The sequence below is a fragment of the Peromyscus maniculatus genome, chromosome 4, assembly GCF_049852395.1.
Source record: "Peromyscus maniculatus bairdii isolate BWxNUB_F1_BW_parent chromosome 4, HU_Pman_BW_mat_3.1, whole genome shotgun sequence".
NCBI lineage: Eukaryota > Metazoa > Chordata > Mammalia > Rodentia > Cricetidae > Peromyscus > Peromyscus maniculatus.
In genome coordinates this window covers 81,708,033-81,728,471 of record NC_134855.1, presented here as the reverse complement: position 1 = coordinate 81,728,471, position 20,439 = coordinate 81,708,033, and the positions used below count along the sequence as shown (strand labels likewise).

Genomic DNA, 20,439 nt, shown 5'->3' with positions numbered 1-20,439 from the left:
GAAAGAAGTGGGGCTAGAGAGATGGCTCAGGTTAGGAGCACTGGCTGCTTTTGCAGAGGGCCTGAGTTCAATTCCCTGCACTGACACCAGGTGGCTTCCAGCCCCTGTACCTCCAATTCCAGGGGATCCAACACAGTCTTCTGGCTTCCTAGGGCTCCTGTATGCAAGTGGTACACAGAATCTCACACAGGCATATACATATCCTCATAAAAACAACAAACACATCTAAAACCACATACTACAAAGAAACCCAATCAATAAATGGGCCAGTGAGTTAGCCATTTCTATTTAATATCCTTAGCCATCAGGGAAATGCAAATCAAAAGTGCATTAAGATTTTTGTCTTACCCCAGGCAGATTGGCTACCATCAAAAAATAAAAATAAAAAGACAAATGGGCTGGAGAGATGGCTCAGTGGTGAAGAGCCCCGGGTCTTCTTCCAAAGGACCTGGGTTCACATCCCAGAATCCACACAGTGGCTTACTATCAGCTTAACTCCAGTTCCAGGAGATTTGGTGCCCTCTTCTGGCCTCCACAGGCATCAGGCACGCCAGTGGTGCACAGACATGCAAGCAACACCCATAGACATTAAACAACAAATTTTTTAAAAAGACAAAGAAAGGTTATAACAAAGCAAACATTTTTCAACTCTGATCATGCAGACAAGCAGAAATTGTGAGGTTGCCAGACAAGATAAAGCAATACCTCTACCCTGAATTTGCAAAAATTCTTAGGTAACCCCACCTCCTGTCTCAAAAAGAGAGTTTGACACTTGATGCTTAAGAAAACAATGGGAGGACAGACAGGGAGGGGTGTTAGCTCAGTGGTAGAGTGCTTGTCTAGCATGCACAAGGCCCTAGATTCTATCCATAGCATACACAGCCATGCACAAGCACACAGATCATTAAAAAGCCTAGGCTCCAAAACTGAGGAGACACTTCCTGACAGGCGCCAAGCTCATCACATCTAGTTCTGGGCCCTAATGAGGACAGTGCACAGCTTCCAAGAAGGGAAGGCTGCAGAGGGAGGAGATCAGAACAGTATCAACCAGGAAAAAGGGAGAATTCGGAGGCTGCAAGTCAGACTGGAAGACAGGGTCATTGATTTCAGAAAACCATGTTGCAGTTCCTCAATGAGATTTCTCCCAGGGTGGAAAAGTGTGTCCACCCAGTCACAAAGCTGGAAACTGACAGATTGGATAGGAAATGGACAGAGGCTAAAACAGCAAATCAAGGAAGACCGACAGTCCTGGGCAAGAGAAGAATGAGCCTCTAAAATGAATTTGGGGTTGATTTTAGGTCTTTGGGCATGGATGGAAAAAATGACAGAAGCAGTTGATTTGATCTTGGGAATCGATGCAATTTCTTATTAAACTGTCAATCTTTCTTAGTGTCACCCCTAAAGCTCTTGATTTGGTGAGCGTTGCCAGTGAACCAGAAAGCTACAAGTTCCAACATCTCTCCTCGGAAAGTAAACACCTGGCTCTTGCTCATGGTTTCTGGAAATTTTGGTGCCGGAAGCACTACCAGGATGCTGATTAAGAGATCCATGACACCCAAGGTTTCCCTGACAAGACACGTTGAATTGTTTATCTTCGGAAGTAATTTGTAGAAAATGTCAAACTTGAAATGTACTTTTAAAGTAAGAATGGAGCCCTGATGTCCTTAAAACTCTCAAAGAAACGAAGCCTATCACATCCACACCCAAACCTACAGTATTTCCATCCAGAAAAACGTGTACATTGCCATCCTGGGAAGCTGGTAACTTCCAAGATCCAGCTAAGAATCACTAAGTTTGTTTTAAACCTTCTTCTTAAGGTAGGAGACCATCCAAATTGGTGGGGGCAGGATGTGGCGCCACAGCTCTCATGATTGTGATGTGGGTCAGTCATGTGTCCATGTCAAGCTGTAAAGTGTAGGCAGATCTGGACAACCCAGGCAACTGAAGCGCCCGCCTGGGCTCAGCTGCCGTTCCAACAGGACGGCAGACACGGGCACAGCATCTTGAATTCAGCTGACATCAACTTCGTTTCCGGACTGGGCAAGGAAAATATGTTTACATATGCAGTTTCTTCAGTCTTTCTAAGGAGGCAGGAAGGCAGTGCTTCCTCACTCTGAGCTGAACACGGGGCCAAGAGCACTGACGACAAGAGGGTCATTCATGCAGAGACGCATGCTGTGCATATACATTGGACAAAGCTAAGCACTTTACATTCTTGAATCCCAGCACCAAGCTAAGAACCGGATGCAAACAAAATGCTCCAAATTGATGAATGAAAGAAAAAAGCTTTGGGGGAATCATCAAACCATTTTCTAAATAGGCTGAAGGAGACTAAAAAAGCCTACTAGCTAGCAAAGAGTGAAGCCTAAGAATATATGTCCATATGTCTACCTACATAAATCTCATGTTCTTAGCCTGTTTACCTTCTTTAAAAAAAAACATTTTGGGGGCTGAGGATATAGTTCAGTGGTAGACGGTTTGTCTATATGCATGCATACAATCTTGGGTTCAGTCCTCAGCATTGCAAATGTCTGTCTATCAATCTATCTATCTATCTATCTATCTATCTATCTATCTATCTATATCTAGATATATATAATATATATCTAGATTATATATATAATATAGATAGATAGATAGATAGATAGATAGATAGATAGATAGATAGATATTAGCACATTGTATCAGACACTAAGTCAGGGCTGTGTAAACTTGACCTTCGGAAGTACACAGCATGGAGGAGGGCACAGAGCCACTGACAAATGTATCAGCAAACAGTGGGTGCAACAACTCAAGGAGAAGCAGAGTTCACTAGACCGAGACGTGGAAGACATCCCAACTCCCAGTGCAATGTGTCATGGGATGCCCTAGACTAGTCCTGGCATGGGCCTGGATGCAAGATATATTGAGCAAATCCAGGCTAGAGAATGCCTGTCCTCACCATCCGATTGCTTGCTGATTTCATCACCGTGGTGCAAAACTGGACATACCTCAGAGACGGATTGTTTAAAAACCAGCTGCCAAAGCAGCAGACTCTGATCTGCTAAGCATGTATCTGCACAGGGGCACAGCCGAGGGTCACAGAGCTCTACAGTGGTGACCACACTGGCTAGTGGGGCTCACAGAGCTCTACAGCGGTGACCACACTGGCCAGTCAGACTTAGACCAGGATCCCCAACCCAGCCAAGACCCAGCAGCAACCTGTAGACTAGGCTGTGCTCATGGACTCAGAGAATGACACATGCCTAGCCAGCCTGGGCTATGAGTATTAGCTCTCTCTCCTATCACCTACTGGGCCCCGAGTCCCTTTCCTCACCTGCTCCCAGCCTCAGACTCTGTATCTCTCACACATTCCAGAAGTGTCCTCAGACACATCTAGAACCTTCTCTGTCTAGATCTAAAGAGATGAAGCCTGGAGAAAGACAGAAATTGCCCCTCTGGTCCAACAAGGACTGCCTTCTACCCCCTGCTTGTCTGATGCCCCCTCTTTTCTGGATTTTGTCCTCAGGAAGGTTGCCTTTTTGACGGGAAATATCCCTTTACTCATGAGGCTATGGCCGTGTTCAGAACCTGGCACATTAGTATATAAACTCTTTTCAAGGCCCCTCACCCACAGCAGAAATATAGGCCATGGGTGAGTGACAACGGGCCTCTTAATGGCCATTTCAAGTTATGATTCATTATTCAAAACACAAAGTGGGAAACTCTCTCTAAGCCAGAGGCAAAGCAAGGAAAATACGATCTTGGTCCTCTAGGGGGTGCAATGCAGTTAAAATATAATGGGAGCCACCATATGCAATGCAATGTACCTTTTCTATATTACTAGCCTCAGTAGTGAAAGTAGAAAGAAATAGGTACAATTAATATGAATAATGTATTTTATTTAACCCAATCCACCCCAGGTATTTTTAGTTAGACGTGTCTTTCATATGAGCATGTATGATTGAGTTGTCCTTTCCTGAACCTCTCAATTCGTACAAGCAGCATCCATAGGGGGCTCCTGGCTACTTACCAAACCAAACAGCACTTAAGACTCCAGTGGATTGACATGTGCCCAGGATGTCTAGTTATGCCTCCAGGGAAAGCAAAGTTCAGACTCAGAATTGCTCCCTTCCCCAGGGGACAGGGGCCCAAGTCACTTACAGGTCTTCTGCCTCAGGCTGCCCTTCAACACAGATGGGTGGACTGTTCTGTGCCAGGCAAGGAACAGGCTCAATATCATGGCACGTGACCCGTGTGAGAGCAGGGCAGCACCCCAGCCTGCAAGACCTACAGAGCATCACCAGCCTGGGGTCCGCTGTCAATACTTACTAGAGGGTTGAAAAGAAGCCGTCGGTTCTCCCACCCTGTGTGGTCCTACCCAAATGCTTCCGCAGGTGTGTCTTGCTAATCCTGTCTGTCACCAATCCCCACCCTATTGGTTACAATGGGTTTTCACTTTACATTCGTCCAGTTAGCAGTTAGGGAGTCCTTAATTGCAAGTGACCGAAACACTAGTTCCAGCGAGTTTGGATCTCAGGCAATGGGCACAGTGTCAGCCCCCAGATCTGGAAGGCTCAGAGGGGAAGTTGAAGAAGTCACCGTAAGGGCACTGTAAAACACCACATTTATGTGAAAGATGAGTCAGAACTCCAGGCAGCTTCAGCACCAAGAGCTCTCATCTAGCACAAGACAACAGTGCCTCTTCCGCTAGCTTCCCAGAAGTCCTTGGGCTCACATTCTCCTATTGGCCAGGACTGGGCCACTCACAGATGCACCTCTAAACCAATCTTTGCAAGTGATTGTTAGTTTCTCTAGTTGGTCTAGGCCACCTCAGGAGCTAGAGGAGATGTTAACTCCAGCCAAATTATATAGCTAAATCTGAAGAAAACTGAATGCTGTGAAGGAAAAATCCAGGTTTGTAAATAACTGGCAGTAGATCTCTAAGAGGCCCTGACACATGTCCACCACAACCAACATGACACGTCCAAGCTCGTTTCTTTATTTTGCCTGGTGCATAGGTATTCAACTAGGAAATTGCTCAATTCTCTAGTAGCTTCAACCATGCCACCCCAAATTACTTTCAATCAGTCCAAAGAACTGTCGTAATGGTGGGTGGGACTCTGCCTAACACACCGCCCATCCTGGGGCGAGTCCCTCAACTGCCAGTGTAGAAGCCTGCACATTAACCAGGGAGGTGAAAACAGCAATGCCTCGTGGAAGTTAAAAACTGCAGACAGATTTTTATGAAGGAAGCTCACACTATCAGCTAGTTAACACAAAGATTGTGTGAGTAAACGTTGATGAGTATGAGGTTGCACATAACTTTCAACATTTAGTAAAATGACTTCTGGAAGCTTGGGGTGTCCAATTTCTGTGAAATGTCTCTGAAATTATTTGTTTTCTTATGCTTCTTCTGGTGGCAGGCCTGTCCCATGTGCATAAAGAACTTGAGGGCTAACAAAGCAAGTGATAGACTCTGAAGAAAGAATAATTCTCGGCACTGGAGTGTGTTCCTCGGTGTCTTTCTGCTCCAGGGTAATTTAAAAAAATGGATCACTCTCCCCAAGTTCATAATCTGTAGCAATTACTGTAATCAACAATCATAGACACCCCAAGGCAGAGCCTGTGTCGGTCTGTTCTGTTCACTGGTGTGTCCACGTGACTCGGAACAAAGCAGGTACTCGGAAGACTGGATGCAATGAAGTTAGAGCGAAGTTCATGTCATAGAAGCCAATGGAATCACAGCACACAGATCAGGTTAAGGTGTTTTGGTGTGTTCTGCAAGTTCTTTCATGGCTGGAATTGAAGTGAGGAGGAGGAGGGGCGGGGGGGGGGGGTGAGGGAGTGGTTGAGAATGCCATGCTTAAAGACAGCCAGAGAAAGCAATGACTCCAACAGCTCAATCTGGGTTTTCCCGGTGATGGGGATGGAGAAATCACAAAGGGCCCCCGTATGACTTCTCAGCAGCCACAGCACAGTGCTGCGGTCTCACCCAGCAGCTGGAGCAGCAAAGGGTGAGGAGTGTGGAGGAGAGGGAGAAGTAAGTTCCCCTACAGGGCAAGGCAGGGGATGTCTCACTGCAACTGGCTTCACCTCAAGTTCCCACAAAGGTCTCTGGAGACATGGGGTGAGTGGGAGGGCTGGGAAGATGGGAAGCATCCTGCCAGCCGCAATCCCCAGGGCCTCCAAGGTGGTCCATCTGTCTTCATGGATGGATGAGTATTCCCTTGGCTGCCCTGAGGACCCTTGTGAGGTCCATCACAAGCCCGTGGGTTCCCAGTCTGCCAGATCAAAGTCCCAGCCAGGAGTGAGTGCAGCATCTAGGGACAGAAGAACCTCCTTTTCAAAGGAGGCTGAGGGCTGTTTGGCTTCACTGTTTTGTTCCTGGCATATTTTTTTTTTCAATAAACAAGAAGGACTGCATATTCTCTGCTAGACAGATCTGTTTTTGCCACATGGTTTTCAGTGTTCCTAATGAACTGTTAACAAGCTGTCAATTAGGTACACAAATTAGGAGAGATGACACAGTAAGGTGCTACATCAGAGCTCGCCCAGGCTGCGGACTGTGAGTCCTCTCCGAGCCCCACAGCCTGGGACCTGGCCTTTCCTAATGGCACCTCTCACCTGTGTGGGGAAACCACGACCAGGTCGGGACTGGTTTTGAAGGGAGCATGTAGGGCCTAGAATATACCAAAAATGAAAACCAAAGTTTGTAGGGAAAAACCTCTAGCAAATCACACAGTTAATTCTCTGCTAGAACTTTGTACATCTGTTTAGCATAAGTGGGTGCTGTGAAGGCTTGACGTCGTGAGACTCGATCATCATTTCTTTTCCAGCCAATTGGTTCCGTAGGCTTTGCGCTGTTTACTGGTCCTTCTGTGAGCTTTCTGGTGGGGCGGATGGTGTGTGTGTGTGGAGGGGGGGTGCACACAAAGGAAGAAAACAGCACAAATGAATAACGAACAAACTTCAGATGCAATTCTTCCCACTCCCTGCCGCCGCTCCTTCCCCAGAGAGTCACCAGAAAGCACAGCTTGTTAGAGGAGCCCTAAATCTCCTGGGTCATTTGATTGTCAGAGAGAGAGACGAGACAGCAGTGTCTAGAGGCCTGTCGTCAGTACCGAGAAAAAGCAAGCAGGTTGGCACATTCCCGGTGGCAGTGGGAAGTGTGGGGACACAAAGGGACATTCTACAGAGTGAGAGAAAGGAAATGCACATCAGACATACTTCCAGAGAGGGCTGCCGGGAGATTCCTCGGACAGAAGCAGGGAAGCAAAAAGACCAGTTACTGGTTAACTTTAAGAAGAGAGGGCGCGCTGGGGGAAGGGTGCCAAGCGAGCCCAGTGAATGAGGCGGTTGGTCCTGTCTGTCTTTGTGGTCAAAGGAGTCCGTGGGAGTCACTCTGAGAAGAAAGCGGCCAGGAGGACTGCCCCTAACTGAGCACATGGTGCTAGTGGTAATGATTGTTCAGGGTTCACACCCCCAGAGTCCATCGTTGCTCAGGGGTCCTTTCCCAGTTGCGCGCTAAGATTCTCAAAGAGTTGTGTGACTCAGTTTCTTCAAGGCCTGGAATGATATTTCTACTCCCCAAATGAAAACTGTCCAGGGCAGGTTCCTGGGTCCATGCTGAGGCAGGGTCTAGAGAGGGGGTTCTGAGCCCCATCTCCACCCCACCCCCAGTCAGGCCCCTGGAGGCCAGGTCTCCAAAGGCTCAGGATGGTCTTCTGACTTCCTGCGGCCATACTGCCTTCTGCTGCTCCGCCTCTTACATCTCCAGTTTATCCCTCTGCTTAGTCCCACCTTGAAGGCTCTTCTCAGGTCACCCAGGGTGTGGTCACAAGCCAGACTTGGTACAGCTCCGGTTTTGGCCCTTACCCTCGCCCAGACCAGGGCTTGAGTCTAGCATCTGAAGAGCAGAACCCAAGGCTTAATTCTGCCCCTCACTGTGGTTGACCTCACTGACCCTTGCACCCTCTTCTGAAAAACTGAAGACAAAAACCTGTATAAGGTTCAGATGAAAACCTTCCAAGCCAACAACAAACGGGAAGCAATTCTCCTTCTTGAGTTCTTTTGTCTTAGTCACGGGACCATCTTCTTCCAAACGGAGTGTTTAGAAACTCAAAGCCTCCACTCTTACTTGTAATTTAGATGGATGACGGCAGCGCCCTTTGGTGCTTGTCCACGGGGATGGCTTTCTCGGGTGTGCGGCCAGCTCTGTCTCTTTAACCATGGACTCTCACAACCCGGCGACCTTCAAGCTCCGCTTGTACTGGGTCTGTTTAATCATCCTATCACCACCCTGGTTTCCCATTGTCTGACCCTCGTGAGTACTGATCCTTTAAAGGACACCCCCAGACACACACACACACACACACACACACACACACACACACACACAGGAACTAGATAAAAGTATAATTTTCTCAAAACAAGCCTAAGAAAAATGTGCCACACATTCGTTAACCAGAACTCTTTGAAACCCCTGAAGAACCCTCATTAACAGCACTATTTCTAAAAGTGAGGACAGGTGACCGTCCCATTTGCTGGACAGACGAGGGACTGGCGGTGTACAGAGAGCTCTGATCAGCCAGCCGGGCCTGGGTGGGGGTTCCGTGCACAGTGGGTATTTTTGTAGGTTCCGTTGCGGCTTTGAATGAAGCAGTTCTTCCCCAGGATGGAAAAGCTAACTTCGCAGGTTAAACCCCAGTCCCCGAGAGGCACAGCGACAGCCTTCATGTGTCTTTCTGGACAGAAGAGCTGAGCATCATTTCACATGTTCTCTCTGTACCAGAAGGCTATTTTCTTGGGAGCATGGGCCTCTGGCGGCTGACCACAACCATCACAAGAGAAAGTTCTCAGAGAATTACCCTGATCTAGGAGGCAATGACATTTTTCTGTGAGCAGCAGGCCTGGTTTCTGCCCCATGTTGCTGTCACTCTTTGAAAAAGGTTTGTGTTATTTTGTGTGACTATGTGGAGTCCTTCGTGTGTGTGTGTGTGTGTGTGTGTGTGTGTGTGTGTGTGTGCGCCATATGTGTGCAAGGTGTCCTTGGAGGCCAGAAGATGGCATCAGACACCCTGGGACTGTGAGGCACCTGGTGTGGGTACTGGGAACTGAACCAGGGTCTTCTGCAAAGAACATTCAAGTGCTCTTAACCCTGAAGCCATCTCTCCAACACTTTCCTGTGAATTTAGTCACGAAGGCACCCAAGGAGACAGGCCGATGTAACATATAAACAGGGAAGATGGGAAGTTGGAGAAAGTGGGACCTGTAACATATAAACAGGGAAGATGGGAAGTTGGAGAAAGTGGGACCGGAGCTCTGCAGTGAGTGGGGGTGGAGATGGTAACAAAATGTTTTGTTTACAAATGCCAGGAACAGGCCTACAGGGGGCTATCCTCATTCCATCCCTCAAACGGCATCGCCAGGGTTACCATTTGTGGCTTTCTTCTGCCCTCTAGTGGGCAAAGGTGGTCGGTGTCTTTCCTTGAGTGACAGCCAGACTCTCTTATGCACTTGTCGGCCTTCTTATTACATCATGAATTTTGATAAGCCCATTAGCCAGCCAGGCAGCCAGGAGGAGGATGTCTTTCTCACTTGATGACTACACAATGAGGAGTAATATATTTTAATTTAAACACCATAAACCTATTGAGTGCTTAATTAACTTTAACCGTCTTTAGGGGAATGAAGCCAATTTGAGGGGGTCAAAAGGAGTTGTTTCAATATCAAACAGTTTTACATAGTCAATCCATTCATTCGGCCTACAGCTACTGATTAACACACAAAATTAACATGTTAGTAAAAATTCATATTCAGGCCTCTGGGGAAATTAAGATGCGCATGCACAGGACATGATTAGCACGGCTATTGTTTTCTCCCAACAATATAATTTAATGGGTTTTTAGAATTACAGAAAGAGAGACTCGGCGCTGGTTGGAATTGATTATTTACCACAAAGCTTTGAAATATAGAAACGATAGAAAACATCTCAAGCCAAAAGGGCCAGGGAACAGAGGTAGAGGAACTCAGAGCGAGTGTGGCTTCCCGAGGAAGCCAGCCAGGGTGGACTGATAGAAAGACACACTATTTGCCACAGCCAGGCCAAAATGACCAGAGAGAGGTTTTTAGGCTGCATGGAAAAGCTTAGGAAGTTCTGCTTTCCCGGCAAGACCGAATTGTTTAAGATTTAATCACAAGACACATCCAAGCCAGTTCCCTAAAAGTGTGTATCCTAGGTAGGTGATGAAAGTCAAAGATATCAAAATAATAAAAATTCAAAATATAATGAGAAAGAAAACAGTAAAAGGGTAAGGTAATTACTGCATTTGCAAAACAAATCTAATTCTGAGCTTCCTGCAGACAAAGGAAAAATGATAAATGCCCTTCGATATCTATTGCTCATTTTCTCTCGTCCTTAAATACACGTTTAACCGGTAGACATGCTTCCTTCCTCCTGCTAATTGTGAGAGCAACTGCTGGGTGGTCACTTAGAGAAAGGTCACTGGGTAAGCAGGCTGTCACCGCATCTAATGACAGTTCAGCAGAAGGTAGAGAGGTCTCCACAAAGTGCTTCTTATGTCAGAGGTCCACGAAAGGCCAGCAGGAAGCTTTACGATGAACTGGTAAAGCCATTTCTGCAGTGAACTATGGCAGTGTGGCCAGCCGGGTGCTCCTGATGATCTTTCTGGAAGCTGGGTGGAAACAGTAGCTTAGAACTCAGGCCAGCAGCAAGCAGGTCAGGTTTTTCTCACTTGAATTAACGAGATTCCTAAAAGCATCCATCGCTCCCCTTCGGTCTCTGTCTCCCTCCATCACACTCTGCCTGGCTGACTCTTCTATGAATGTGGCCCCCCTCACACCATGTGACGGAAGTCCTGGTGTGTCATGTGCTTTGAGGAGCCACATGGTGATGGCACCTCTCCTCCCTCATCTCATTATGGCATGATTTCCTATCACAGAATACATGTCTGCAGACCCCACGGCCACCACAGAGTGAGGGGCTAGGAGCTGAAGCAGTTGTAAACCTACAGGACACAACATGGCTGCTCTGTGGATCTAATCTGGCCACCCAGAAGCCTCCATTTGACACTGCTGGGGGCACCAGCATATGAGCCAAAAGCCTTCAAGGTGTCTACATATCTAGGACTCTGTAGCTAGAGTTTTCCTGCCTTGCCCACAGTTAGGACAAATCTCTGTCACCCGCCAGTCACACAGCTGCTCAGACCTAACCAAGTAAACACAGAGACTTATATTGCTTACAAACTGTATGGCCATGGCAGGCTTCTTGCTAACTGTTCTTATAGCTTAAATTAATCCATTTCCATAAATCTATACCTTGCCATGTGGCTTGTGGCTTACCGGTGTCTTCACATGCGGCTTGTCATGGTGGCGGCTGGCAGTTTCTCTGCCTCAGCCTTCTGCTTCCCAGAACTCTCTTCTCTCCTTGTCACCTACTTCCTGCCTGGCCACTGGCCAATCAGTGTTTTATTTATTGACCAATCAGAGCAATTTGACATACAGACCATCCCACAGCAGGACTCCATTTATTTACACCAAGTAAGTAGTTATAGATGTGTTTAGAGACTTAACCCTATAGACATTAATCACCCTATTAACTCGTGAAAAGCCAAAACACACTGAACAATAGATTGACAGTTAATCTGATTTGTGCTAACTAGTCCTGAATACCAGCAGTCTAAAACAGACCTGCATTTATCAATACAGACAAGCTTCATTCTATAAGATCTAGTCCAAAGAGCATAGAGTAGAACAGTATTCACCACCTAATCCCACTGTTGTTAAAAGCATATGTGTGCATGTGAACATCCAAAGAAAAGTCTAGAAGGGCAGTCAGCAAGATGCTTAGCGTTATCACTAATGGAATCATGGTGCTTTTAAACTATAATACTGTCCTATTAATCTGAAATTTCTAGAACTTCTAACAATCGAATTGTTCTGCTTTGAGGAAAGGAAAAGCTACTGCTGTTTGTCATTTCCTGCCACCGTAAGCACGGAGCTGTGTATAATCCCCACCCTGGGGTTTCAGGGAGTGGTCCCCCTCCCTGTGTTTCCTGCTGATGGACATGCTTTGCTCCACATTGCCACTCTCCTCCTCTCCACACCCCAGGCTGCTGCTTTGGTACCCTGAGCCTCCCCATCACTCTGAACACCTGGATGTTCAATGGGGTGGGGTTTCCCTTCCTGGGAATCCAGCCAGAAAACAGTATCCAGGTAAGGGGATTCTGGGGGCTGAGGAGTGGAAACCATATCACAGAATGGTGTGGGAGAAAGCCTGGGACGCCTCTGCTCCCTTCGGAGCAGCCTGACCTGCCTGCCGCTGGACTTCTCATGCTGTACCATCACCATCATGTTTAAGGCCCATTATTTTGGATTTTTTGCTCTGTGTGGTCATTTCTACTCCTCCAGTAACGGACACAGTTATATCAGAGAGAGAGTGGGGGAGGGGAGACTGAAAATTCTAAGTTGGAGTAGCAAAGAAAGCAGGCAAATAGTTCTGAGCTTCCTTCTGGGCTCTTAGGTGCTATTATTTAAAATCATAAACGCTGACATCCGTTCAGCAGACGGGGGCCACGCCATTATTTCAAGCATTAGCGACAGTACTACGGCAGGTTATTTCACTCTGAAGATGTTTAACACAAGTGCCATAATTGTCACTTAATGGGGCAGGGAACCCAGAGAGACCTGCCTTTGTGTGCAGGGCCTTCTCTCCACAGATCACAAATATTTCCTTTTATGTTTCAGAAACGTCATTATGTCTGATGCAGCTTACAAGCCTGAGTCCGCTTCTGTGACAGTTTGGTCCTTTCATTATTTTACAAACACAGTACCCCCCCACACACACACACACAAACAAAAATGGGAAGCATTTACTCCCAAGACCCTCTGGAGAAGGCGTAATCATGTCCATTTTGGGAGTGGTCGGTGAGTGCCACGCTGATGTTGCGCAAGGTAGGCATTTTTGTGTTTTTTGTTTGTTTGTTTTGTTTTTCCCTACAGCCCTCCCCAAATGGAAGTTCCCAGCCACCACTGCCTGCCCTTCCCCGACTCTTTGCTATTTACTGGTTTTAGGATTCAGGTCTATTGCGTCCTCCTCCTGGCGAAGCATCCTCAGGGCACATCTCTGCTCTTCCCACACTACCTAGTGCCGCCCTCTTTCATAATGATAGACAGCTGTTGTTTGCATCTGAACCACCCTGACAGGTGTGTGTTTTGAATGCTTATTCCCTGGCTGATGGTGCTTGGGGGTGGGGAGGCTGTGGAGCCTGCAGAAGGCGAGGCCCCGGCGATGGGAGCAGATCTCTAGGTACGGATCTTTGCAGGTGATACCTGGTCCCTGGCTCCTGCCATGCTCAGGTGAGAACAGCTTCTCCCACATGTTTTCACCACTATAAGATGTGCTGTTCTGCCATACCTTCCCCATCAGGATGGACCGAAACCATCAGAAATCCAGAGCCAGAAGCGAATACCTCCTCCCTTAAGCTGTGACTGTTAGATACTGTTGTCGAGGTAATGCTGAAGTAAATAAAACAGCAGCTGCCACTTATCAGTTTGTATAGCTAGCTACTCAGTGTTTTGTGTAGGGTGTCTCATATAATGCTCACAGCAAACTCATGAGTAGGAACATGGACTCTTCACTCTAAAAATGAGATTGGGTGGTCTTAAAGATATGGACAACTTGTTCTTAGCCATGCAGTTAGTAGTTAGAGGCCAAGTCACACTGCTCTGTGACTAGTACAGCGTCTTATACTATGGCCTTCCCACTCTCTGCAGGGCCGAGCATCTAGAGATGCCCAGGGGTAGCTGAGTAACCTACTGGGAGAGTTTTAGTTCATTCCTACTCAACTACTCTGGCTTGGACTAAAAGTCACCAGAGTTTAGGAAGAATAAGTCTTCATGCCAAGAACAACCCTCAAGGCACCTGGCTACACTGGGGTCTTCTTCCTGGGAGATCATGAGACCCATGGTGCAGGAGCACCACACATGGGCCTGAACACATGTGGTTGAAACAAGGGCACGTGTTCTACCTCACGGTTCTTCACAGAAACACAAGAGAAGCAACAGCAGCTTGTGAGACGTAGGCAATGACCTCTGGAGGAAGCCCTGCCCTGTGCTCTGGTTCTAAGACCGTGTTGCCCACTTTGCCCAGGATTTAGAAGGTGTCCTTGAGGAGGCTCCAGAGGCTCAAAGCCGAGGTTGGGCAGGGGTAGGGGATGGGAGAGCCCAACCAGCAAGGGATTTTCTCAGGCCTTACAATGTAGTGTTCCTTCCCGGGGCAGAACTGAGTGGGCGAATTGGATGACAGGAGAAAAGGAGAAGGCAGGCCTGTGCCACCTCTTCTGTGAGTCCTGAGAGAACTCTCCACAGTATGCCCCCCCCTTCTCTCTCTCTCTCTCCCTCCCTCCCTCCCTCCCTCATTTTCTTTCTTCTCTCCCACCCCCACCTCAGTGAGCTCCTCCATGCTCATTGCTAGAGCAAGCACCTGTGGGGAGACGGCCTTCTCAGCACAGGCACAGGAAGCGGCCGCCATGACAGAAGGCAATGCCAAGTGCATAGAGCGGCTTCCAGCAGCAGCACCTGGCCTCCTGGCAAGCCCTCAGCCAGGCTTGGAGTTGTGCCTGGGCTTTTTTGTTCCTGATTTTTGACATCTCCCTCACTCCACCCTCCACATCATTTTCCCTCAAAATACCATCCTGTTAAATGCTTCTACGGATGCGGCCGGTCCTCAATGGCTGCCCTCTTTATGGCTACACAAGTTAGCCCCGATGTCTCAGCCAGGCACAAGCTGAAACCTAGCCCTCCTGAAATTGCAAGTTTGATTTGTGAAATGGAAATGAAATCCCCTTTCATGTGGCAGTTTAACAAGCCAGCTTTTGTTCAGGTTGTGTGCCCGGGAAAAGCTATTCAGCTCTGTAAGGAACAGGGCAGAATGGTCGTTAGTCTAATGAGTGGCCACTGTGAGACTTTTGCACCCTAAGGAGAAAGACAATGGGCCGAGAACACAGAGAGCTATCTACAAACCATGTGTGATGGCCGCAGACCCATCACCTTTCCAGCCCTCGGTCACCCGGCTCTGAGCCTCACCTCCTCCACAGCTACTTATAAGCAAGCACCAGAAAGGCAGCCTTCAACTAACTTTGTCTAGGTTGTCACAATAGCATCTTGTGTTCCCTCACTACCTGTTTCCTTCCACCCTGGAGTCTCAGGCTTACATGTAATCACCCCTCTCCCACTGGCCGACTCTTCACCACATGGCTCAGATTCACCTGTGGTACAGTAAGAATTCCTCTCTCACCGTGCTCTTTCTTCCCGTCCCCTTGACAGCCACACAGGCTCAGGTGTTTTGCTTGTGTTACTGCCCACGCCTGAAGTGTGTCCCCACAGTCTTGTCCGCTCTAGCCCACATTCTCCAAGAAGCACTTTGAGATTATCAAGACCACAGAACTCTACCCTCAGCTGGCCCCAGGATGAGTTAATCATACCCTCCTTTGGGTTTTATCTCTGAGTTCCTCTTGTGTAGCCCGCATGGGGCTGTTCACTCTTCCTGGGTGAGAATTAACCTTTGTATTTCTGGCTCCACATGTCGCCAGTCCAGAGTAGAGTCCAACGGTTTTGAGCACTGGATTGCAATAAAGGAAAAGGGTAGACTACATGCATGGATACTAGTCCAAGAACCAGGCCCAGGTAAAGGAGTAACATGCGTCCAAGGTACCCAGAAAGGTCTTCACCCTCAGGAATGTCCCTTGCCATAGACACATCTGTGAACTTAATTTGCAAAGCCTTCCTATGTTGCCTGGCCAGATCTTCCACATCTCTGAATCATGTTTCTCCCAACATCTGAACTTGCTTCTTCAAATATCTTCATCCAGAACTTCTCACATAGGCCCCATTCCCAACTGCCTCCTCCCTTCTGCCTTGGAAGCTGGTAGAACTCGCCTTGTCCTATAATGACCTACCTCTGATTAGCGCAGAAGGAAAAGCTTGGAGGTCTTTCTCTATCACACATTCCTCCAAAGACAGGATGAAGGAAATGTGTTGTTTGCAGCCCTGTGGCATCGGCCTTCTACTGGGAAGAGCTACGCTGGAGGAAGGACAATGGTCCACGCCACTGCTCTTCATCATTACAAACCCATCTCCATGGAAGGCCCTCCCTCACTTAAGTTGTTCATTCCCGTGACCACTGACAGATGATCAGAAAATGGGATGTGCTAGTCTCCTTCATACACATATTTCCACCCCACCCTCCCAGTCCCTCTTCCACTCTGCTATGCAGGAACTCTTCATCATTCACAGAAGGAGCCTCCTGAGGGATGCCCTCCCGGTCACCTGCACACTGGAGCCAGTTTTTTCCCTAGAAAACAAGCACAGTATATTATCGTCCTGCACAAGATCTTCCAGTAGCTCTCTGCCTGCCTACAGGAAATATTTAGTGCCCTCAACAGACATTGAAGAGCCTCTAACAATTTAGTCCCAATTCACTCTGTTTTCTTGCCTGCTTGCAAGTGCCTGGCCTGCCTTCCCAATGAGTTATTGTTCCTTGAGTTCAGATAGAACATTCCCTTCTTTCCAGGCAGAAATAATCCCTCCATTTACAACATTGCCACGACACGTAGTTCATGTCTTAACTTCTTTGTTCTGCCTGTCATTGCATCCAGTTGCTTTCATAGAAGACCAGACACAGGCTTTGAGCACAATAGATGCTCAGTATATCTACACTATCTGTAAACAGAGCCAATGAATCAAAGATGCTGTGAGTTCTAGTTAACGGCTTCATGTGGGTTTGCAAACGGTGGTGCTTAGACCGTGGCGGGAAGCAGTTCAGGATGAGAAAGTGGCTCTTAAGGAATTCACAGTAGGTTTGAGATAGTATAAATGAATGTCGGCACACTAACACATCACACAGCAATGTAAAGGAAAACAATCTGCTTCAAACACGCATGCCAAACGAGGCAGAGGCTGCACAAGACTTATTTGGCATCGAGCGCTATTTTCATGCCATGACTCTGGATCACGTATTTGTAATTGAAAAGTATTTTTGTCCCTTCATGGAGAAATGGAGATTCTTGAAAAGCCTCAATACTCCTGTTGGTGGCTGTTGGAGTATTCCCTCGTGATTGGTCTGCACAGGAGGCTCTCCAGAAGTAGCACAGCCTAGTAGCAAACGAGCCAGACCCCCTGGGCTCCAATCCCAACTGTTACTTCACTCATTGCCTCATTGTGTAACTCTCAGAAGCTGACCAGCCAGGACATCCGCGGAGGACTTGTTCCTCCAGTCCTGAAGGCTTGCTTTCATTCTTCAGAGCCCCCAAACCACTGCTCAGTGTAGAATTCAAATCTGGACTCCTTAGCTTGTCACTCCAGACATGTCAACCACGGTTCCGGTCACTATGACACTCAATGGGGAAAGAACCCAAGGCAAGACAGAGCCACAGACTGGATGGTGACTGGTCTCTGAACTCAACAGTCCGATGCCAGGCCGACCAGGACCCATCAAGTAGCTGGCGAGAAGACTGTTTAGCAAGGATAATCACAACTAGTTCAGGCAATAAGACTCAGTCTCCCACTAGTATACAGACAGAAAGCTCTAGAGAGAACAGTGAAAACCAGAGTGAGAATAACAAACATACCCCGCCCCCAACACACACACCAATGCAGAGAACAGAAAAGGTGTGCCTCTTTTCCTGGGTGGGTGTGAATAACACCCATTCACTTGACACAGGACACAGACAAACCAGACCTGGTGATGGTCAGGTCTAGCTAGTGAGCCAATGAGCTTATTGGGTTATATTCAGGAGAGCATGGATGAGATGGGGGGGGGGTCTCAAAGGCATGTGTGTCCTGGAAAAGCCTGTGCCAGCATGGATGAGGACTCATACACACTGCATCTCTCTAACTCCCTGCCCAGCTTTCAGATCCTGGGAGACGCCCCTCCTCCTGCCCCAACAATTGTTTGCTGCTCTTGTGTAACTTTGGGGAGAGGCCTTGGGAATTGTCTAAGTTTTGGGGCTTTCCGGACCTTATGAGAGCCTCCTTCTTCCCTCTGGGAGGGAGCACCTCACTTTGGAGGAAACAGTTGGCTAGACTAGAGGAGCAGTATCCGTTTTGTTCCCTGAGGACAGAGGTGAAGCTCTCAGACTCTAGGTACTGAAGCAGAGGCCTTGGGTCAAGGATGATGGAGACTCCCTCAGATCCCTGTCCATCTCTGGACGTGACTCCCAATCTAGACAAGAAGCATCGAATGCCTGAGAAAACTGAGTTTCTCTGGTCCCTCTGTCTGTGTAGCTGTTGTTCAAGACTCCCTAGGCCAAGCTCACCTGCTCTGTTCTCCTTTGTTTCTCTCACACGTAACAGTGGACCGGAAGCAATCCTGCGCATCTCTTCTTTTCTACCCCACATCCTTCATCTAACTGGTAGCGGGATCTCCCGGCATGACTCCACTCCCATGATGGTGGATCTTGTGTCTTCTATTACAGACCCAATAAATGTTGGCTGGTTGATTAGTTTTCTAATGCAAAGCACTCTAATACTAGAGCTGTAATTCCCAAAACCACCCCTGGAGGGCAATTATGCCTCCAGGGGACATTTGGCAAAGCCAGAAGACAATTTGGTCACAGCTAGGGCAATGTGATGTGTTCCTGGAATGTAGCAGGTGGTGGTCAGGGATGTGCTAAACATTCTATAATCTACCACCACAAAGTCTTTTAAAAGGTTGAAGAACACTGCATTAAAATCATAAGAAAGAAAGAAATAAGATTTGAGGACAATAATTATAATGATAATATACTAATGGAAATAGGGTGACTTAACCTTATTTCCCTGATGCACTGTAGCATTGTGGTTCCAAGCTCTATAATGGTGCTAATTAGAGTCTAAGGCAATCAACAGTTGGCAGCAGACAGACTCCAGCCTTCCATCCTACTCTCACTCGTTAAAATGTGACCGTGCCTTTCACAGGGTGGGGTTTTCTGAACCCCACTGATAGCATTATGGGGGTGTTGGATTAGAGTTTCCCAGTAGTGCAGGGGTGGTGGTCAATCCTGTGCTACGCTGGTCAGTCTGAGGATGTTTTAAGACCTACCCCCATGAGGTTGCACTTGGAATGGTCCTACTTAGCATCTTTCTAACCTGGATAATCTTTCTCCCTCTTTCTTGGTTCCATGTCGGTTAAGGACATGAGCTCTGCTGGTGCATGTAGCCAGACCACATCTCAGTTATGACAGGGTCTTTCACCAACCAATTCCATGCTCCATGCCTGAAAAAGAGAGGATGAGCTGAAAGCATATGTGGAATGAAGGACTGGCTTACCCTTTGTTTTAGCCTCATGAACTGTTTCTTCCTGTGGACAAGGGAGTAAGTGACACTCAACACCCAGCTGTTGCAGGAAATAAATGAAACGAGGCCTTGAATGACAAGCTCCCAGCTGTGGAAGGCTGTCAGCCCTTCCACCTTCACAGTGGGGAAGCGTCTACTGGAACTTTCAGACTCCTGGACAGTACCACAGTACCGTGATTTCCTCCCAAACCCCCTGTTCTTGGACAAACACCCCAGACACAGAGGAAGCCCTAAGGCACTGGGAACAGAGTAGACTTACATCCCTAAAATTAATTAAAAGTAAAAGGTCTGACTTTAGTTTCAAGCCAAAGTCATGCTCACATATTTAAATTTTAATTTGTACGTGCACAGCCCAGGCTAGTAACAGGAACAGGAGCTGGCCTCTCATCTTTTTTATATTTTCTCAGCATTAGTTACCTACGGCAAGTGCTTAATACAGCAGTAAATGAACAAAGAGAGACCGTGGGTTTAGCCACTGGGTTTCCTAAAGTTGAAAATGAAACACAGACATGAAAGCGTACCAGCCTGCATTCTGGTTCACAACTGGACATAAAGCTATTGGGATGAAAGAGTTTAATTGTAGCATCAGCTCTTCAGATGAAACCTAGCATCCCCTGTGGCTGCAGAGAGAGCATCCATGAAGCAGAGTTTCTGTAAGTCCACCACAGACTTGAGAAAGCAGTGTGCTGGTACAGAGCTGGGAGAGGGCTGGATACAGACATCAATGAGTTCAGTTCTGAGCTTTCCAGTTGTACAATTTCCAATCTCTGTTTTCTCAGCTGTGATGGACAATGCTATTACGGGTCTAACCCTGCTGCTGCCCTGCACCCTGATCACAAGTTGACATCCAAGTCCCCAGCACATGGGACCATTGCCGTATGTGGAAATAGGGTCTTTGCAGAGGCAACTGTTTTTAAAGGACATCATTACATGAGCCCTTCTCTCATATGAGAAATGCACTCACAAAAATAAGGAATTTGGATATAGTCACATACAGGGAGAATGCCATGGGAGGGGGAGGGGGGGTGGGGTACTGCTCCACAAGCTGAGAATGCCAGCAAACCCCTAGAAACCAAGGGGAAAGCATGCAGCAGATCTGCCTCC

General features: G+C 47.6%; 1 protein-coding gene across 8 annotated transcripts in view; it reads right to left on the bottom strand.

Annotated features, from left to right (window-relative positions):
* The window catches only part of LOC102905556 (uncharacterized), a 206,603-nt gene that overhangs the window by 35,509 nt on the left and 150,655 nt on the right, over positions 1 to 20,439 (bottom strand). The window lies entirely within an intron of this gene.